The sequence below is a fragment of the Xyrauchen texanus genome, chromosome 45 (assembly GCF_025860055.1).
Source record: "Xyrauchen texanus isolate HMW12.3.18 chromosome 45, RBS_HiC_50CHRs, whole genome shotgun sequence".
NCBI lineage: Eukaryota > Metazoa > Chordata > Actinopteri > Cypriniformes > Catostomidae > Xyrauchen > Xyrauchen texanus.
The window spans coordinates 24,634,670-24,641,079 of NC_068320.1; positions in this window are offsets into that span (position 1 = coordinate 24,634,670).

Here is a 6,410-nt window from a genome sequence, read left to right on the forward strand (position 1 = left end):
AATATTTCTCCTCAAAAAATCCTTCATGTGCAGCAATGACAGCTTTACAGATCTTTGTTATTCTAGCTGTCAGTTTGTCCAGATACTCAGGTGACCTTTCACCCCACACTTCCTGTAGCACTTGACCTTTCACCCCACACTTCCTGTAGCACTTGCCAAAGATGTGTCTGTCTTGTCGGGCACTTCTCACACACCTTACAGTCTAGCTGATCCCACAAAAGCTCAATGGGGTTAAGATCCATAACACTCTTTTCCAATTATCTGTTGTCCAATGTCTGTGATTCTTTGCCCACTTGAACCTTTTCTTTTTGTTCTTCTGTTTCAAAAGTGGCTTTTTCTTTGCAATTCTTCCCATAAGTCCTCCTGAGTCTTCTCTTCACTGTTGTACATGAAACTGGTGTTGAGCGGGTAGAATTCAATGAAGCTGTCAGCGGAGGACATGTGAGGCGTCTATTTCTCAAACTAGAGACTCTGATGTACTTCTCCTCTTGTTTAGTTGCACATCTGGTCTTCCACATCTCTTTCTGTCCTTGTTAGAGACAGTTGTCCTTTGCCTTTGAAGACTGTAGTTACACCTTTTTATGAAATCTTCAGTTTCAAGCATTGTATCGCCTTCATTCTTCAAATCAATGATTGACTGATGAGTTTCTAGAGAAAGGTGTTTATGTTTTAGCCATTTTTTACCTAATATGGACTTTAAGACATGCCAGTCTATTGCATACTGTGGCAACTCAAAAACAAACACAATGACAACGTTAAGCTTCATTTAATGAACCAAACAGCTTTCAACTGTGTTTGATATAATGGCAAGTGATTTTCTAGTACCAAATTAGCAATTTAGCATGATTACTCAAGGATAAGTTGTTTGAGTGATGCTGCTGTCTAGATTTGATCAAAAAAATGACTTTTTTCAAATAGTGATGGTGATGTTATTTACATCAGTAATGTCCTCAATATACTTTGTGAACAGTTGAATGCCACTTTGGTGAATTAAAGTACCAATTTCCTTCCGAAACAGCAAAATCTGTACATTATTCCAAACTTTTGGCAGCCTGTGTATATACCTGACAACTGGAGCAGCCCTTACTTTTTTGTTCCACTTTTGGTAACTTTGAAGTGCTGTTTCTTTCATCTCTCTGCCTGTGTTTTTGATTGTCTGTCATGGTATGATTAGGAGGTCAGCAATGGGCTGTTTGAATTCCCTCCTGCATCAAGTGTTCTACATTTACATTTATGCATTTGGCAGATACTTTTATCCAAAGCAACTTACAGTGCACTTATTACAGGTACAATCCCCCCGGAACAACCTGGAGTTAAATGCCTTGCTCAAGGACACAATGGTGGTGGCTGTGGGGTTAGAACCTGCGACCTTCTGATTAATAGCCCTGTGCTTTAGCCACTACGCCACCACCACTCTTTAGCCACTCCACCACCGTTCTCTTTGTGATTTATCTGTTGCTAAGGAACTGAGACTTGTGGCATATATTTTCAGTCACATTCCTCTGGGTTTCAACACCTATTAATGATCAAAGTGATTTAAAAAAAATCCACAGAGTTTTGATTGTTTAATGGATAAGCCTGTGGGAACCGGTATATCAAATCATCAATTAGCGTTCTATAAAGACCCACATAGTCAGGACCCTGTAAAACAGGGGTCGACAAAGTTTTTGACATGGAGTGCCATTTTCTTTTTTCCTGGTCGATAGCTGTCCCGAGATGTTTCTTGTATTATGCCATTGTAATCATTTAACCACCAGCACACAATCAACAGCGAGAGAGGAGCAGGCAATTTTATTTATAAGAAGTTTTTCACACCTGAATTCCAATCTACATCTTGATGTAATTACGTAGCGTATTAAAGTGTGACGAGACATTAGACATTAGCGCATCACAAGCTGATCAACTATTTAGCCTTTATTTCCAGGTTTAATTTATATTTTGAATAGACTCCAATGATGTGGGTTTATGTTTTCTCTTTTAATCATTTAATGTAATTTTGAGTGTAACTATGGTTTAAGGATGGGTTGGAAATCTCAAGGATTAATAGTGGTGTTTTCCTTATTACATCATGTGTTGTTCTTAAAGCAACAAGAAACAAATGAAACACAGAATGTAGGCTGTCATCCACACAGCCTGACTGCAGCAAAGTGAGCATGTTTACTCACGCGATTAACCGAAAGTGAAGCGCTGCTGGCTCGTGATGCGCAAATCTGTTGGGTATACTGCAGTCTTGTCACATTTTAACTTTTTGTTTAGTCTCCCATTCAGCTCATGAAAACACGCTGTGTGATCATGAGGAAGGATTAAATCAAGATGTAGATTGGAGGGGGCGTGGGTAGCTCAGGAAGTATTGTCACTAACTAACACCCCTGGAGTCACAAGTTTAAATCCAGGGTGTGCTGAGTGACTCCAGTCAGGTCTCCCAAGCAAAAAATTTGGCCTGGTTGCTAGGGAGGGTAGAGTCACATGAGGTAACCTCCTCATGGTCACAATTAGTGTTTCTTGCTCTCAATGTGGCACATGGTAAGTTGCTAGGCAGATGCTAGGGTGTTCCTATGGTTTTCTGGGTGGTTTCTATGGAGATCTGTGTGGTTGCTAGGGCATTGCAGGGCGTTCTGTCAGGTTTCTAGCTAGGGTATTACTACAGTGTTGTAGCTGGTTGCTAGGAGGATCCTAGGGTGTTGTGTGGATGCTAGGGCATTTGCCAATCAGTTGTTATGATGTTCTTGCTGGTTGCTTAGCAGTTACTAGAGCCTTTTGACTGGCATTGCTTGATGGATGCTTGGGTGTTCTGGATGGTTGCTAGGGCATTGCAGTGTATTGCTGAGTGGTTGCTAGGGAATTTCTAGGGTGTTCTGGCTGGTTGCTATGTGTATCCTAGGCATATTCTGGCTGATGGCTAGGTGGATGCTAGGGTGTTCTGGGCGGTTTGCTAGGGCATTCCCGTTTTGGGTGGTTTCCAGGGCATTGCTTTGTGGTTGCTAGGGGATTGGTAGGGTGTTCTGGGTGGTTGCTAGGGGGATCCTAGGGTGTTATGTGGTTGCTAGGGCATTTGCTAGGCAGTTACCATGTTGTTCTAACTGGTTTTTAGGAAGTAATTGGGGTGTTCTGACAGGTTGCAATGCCTTGCTGGGAACGTGATAGGGTGTTTGGGTGGTTGCTAGGGTGTTCTTAGGGTATTCTGGGTGGTTGCTAGGGGGATCTGTGTGGTTGCTAGGGTGATCTGTGTGATTGCTAGGGCATTGTTAGGTTGTTCTGGCTGGTTGCTAGGTGGATGTTATGGGGTTTTGTGGTTGTTAGGACATTTTCTTTGGAGGTTACTAGGGTCTTCTAACTGTTGCTGCTATGGCATTGCTGCGCGGATGCTAAGATGTTCTGGCTAGTTGCTAGGCGTTTCTAAGGTGTTCTGGGTGGTTGCTAGGTTATTGCTTTGTGGTTGTGAAATACAACATAATTATATAGAATTTTACTTGCATTTTAATTTACAATCCTTGATTTTTCCTTTTCCATCGCTAAGTTTGAAACATTTATTTTCAGTTTCCTAAAGTCATTATTTTCAAAAAAATTCATTTATAGAGAGTGTTTTCAAAAGTCTCTGTTTTTGGGGGATTAAAATGCCATTCTAGAATGAATGAGAGTTGTAAATGTAGCAAAATGTATGAGTTTTTAAAAGAAAACTCATTCGTTTGGAAGTGTCTTAAAAGCACTGTTCTCGGGATTGTGAAGTTAGGATTAAGGGTCATTCAACCAAAGTGTTTCACTTTTGCCTTATGATTACAGTCACACACTGTGACCCTCTTTTCAGCCATGTGAGCATGTGAGATGTGTTTCAGTGTGATTCTCTGAGGGAGATAGAGACAGTGGTCTGTGCAGTTGCTGACATGGTGCTTCAGATGAAAAGCCCCCAGCCATCTATCTCTGGGCCCCTCTCTTTTTTTGGACTCAAGGAGGCCTGATGTCACATTTCACAGACTTATTTCAATGGCACAGTCCGCTGTGAGAAATGGAGTTATATTCGTGAATGGCTTTTATAAGACCCCACAAAAACTCATCAACCCCACTGTTAGAATGCCCCTATAGAATAAACCTTCCTGGGACGAACCGGCATCTATAGATTCCAGAGATGGTGCTATTTGTCCAATTTTCAGTGCTTATATACTTGTGTTTTGGTTCAAGAAAAAAGATACATCTTTAGACATGACTATTGCAAAAATATGGTCTTATTTTTTCCTGCACTGTGGAGGTTTTTCAATTTCATGTGCAACAGAGAGTAACGTGTTATCACAATATGCAGATATTGAACACCCTGCAGATAAATAAGCCATAGGGACTAGCATTATAGCACCCCCGAAGTGATTCGCTGTGACATGCATTGATTTACAATGCGCGGCAGGATGCCAGGAATATTGAACTTGGGGCAGCATAGCAGGCTATCGATATTGTTGTTGGTATTCATCTACACACCCAACTGTGGCCCAATCATCTGCTTGATTCAGCCAATTAAATGGTAGGAAACTGTCCCACCTTTTGCATTATAAAGAAAAACAAAACCTAACAAAAGTGGGAAAAACCTGAATTCACATGATCCCATTGCTAGCTAATGGGGTTTATTGGGTGCTACTAATGAGCTGCACTCTCTCCCATAGTACAGATGCCTATCTAGAGTAATTCAAACCTCATGTGTGAAGCGAGGTCCCTGTGAGATCGTTGTTATGCCATTTTAAGCACCTTTACTTTTGATGCTTTTCAGTGTAAAAAGATCCTGCTCTTTCAGTAACATGCATCATGAATTCTATATGCAACTTACAGACACAAGAGATGCTCTTGATTCCAAAGTCGTCTTGTTGTTTGGAGTCCGTGGAACTAATCTGAACATTCTGATTGGCTTAAAACTCGGCATACCCTCTTCCTCTTCACTTTTATGACCAACACAAATCCCCAGTGCCGCGTTGCCTTGGTGTGACCCTCGGCTCTCTCTGTGTCCTCAAAAGCTTTCACATAGTCTCCCTTTTGGTGGCTTTTGTACACCTCCCAGTGTATTATTGTCATCCAAATGCACCCAATTAACAAATCTGCTGCTTTTTGTGAAAAGATAAGACCTGGATCTCGATGACATGGTTACTCTTTTTCTCAAGAATGGTGGATCATTGAAGAATAGGATGTGTTGTTTTCTGGTTGATATTAGTCTAGGCTACCTCGTAAAAAAAAAAACAAATGGAACCGATTGCATCCTTATTTATTCCTTAAAGGGGTAGTTCACCCAAAAATGAAAAATCAGTCATTGTTTACTCACCCCGTGTTGTTATAACCCTAAATTACTTTCTTTCTTTTTCTTAGTACAAAGGTAGAAATTGTGAAAAATGTTTGTGCTCAGTGATGTCATACAATGGCAGTGTATGGTGACCACCTCTTCAAGCTTCAAAAGAATGCAAAAAGTATAATTCAGAAGTCTAATAAATTATTCCATGAGACTAATGATTGTTATGAAAGCATATAAGGTTTGGTGAGAAACAAACAGAAATCGAATGTATTATTTAGTGAAAATGTTCAGTGACCGTTGATCTCCTGTGCGTGTTCATGATAGGGCAGGAGAGCAACAGTTCACACAGCCCCCTTGCGTAATTGGGGCATTCAAGCGAAAACACAGCTGCACACAAAACAGAACAGAACTTACTAAACATGTCTGAAGAGTTTGTAGTCAAAGAATTTATGCATTTCTATATCCAGCCTTATTTTATGAATGTTTTTGGACTGATGCCAGTTCACAGAGGACGGATAACCGCGCAATTGCGAAAATAGAAAACAAGTAATCAATAGAAAGTACCGTCGCTCATCACTACTGGTTAGAACAAAAATTCTGATTGACATAGAAAAGTTACCTTTTATCACGTGTCATTTTCTGTCAGGTTAGGACACGGTCTGACTGTGGCTATCTGTAGCCTCCTATGTTTCTGTTTGATTTCCGAGTACTCCATTAAAAAAAACAAGCCAGAGCATAGAAATGCATCAATTCTTCGACTCCAAACTCTTCAGACATGTTTAATAAGTTCTGTTCTCTGGTTTTTATGCAGCTGAGTTGTGTTCTATTGTCGCTATCGCTGAAGCTTGAAGAGGTAGTTCCTATAATCTGCCGTTGTATGACATCACTGAGCTATACATTTTCTTCCTTTGTGTTAAGAAAAAGAAAGTAATTTAGGGTTATGACAACACAGGGGTGAGTAAACAATGACTGCCTTTTAATTTTTGGGTGAACCAATCCTTTAAGGCAGCAGGAAAGACAACATATTTGAAGCATTGAGACTTCGGGAAGTGTTTTTGTACATCATATTCAACAGATATGAGTTGAGTCTAAACTATGAGTGTACAGAGCAGACATGTGCAATGTTATTTTTCTCTGAATGCAGAAGGAG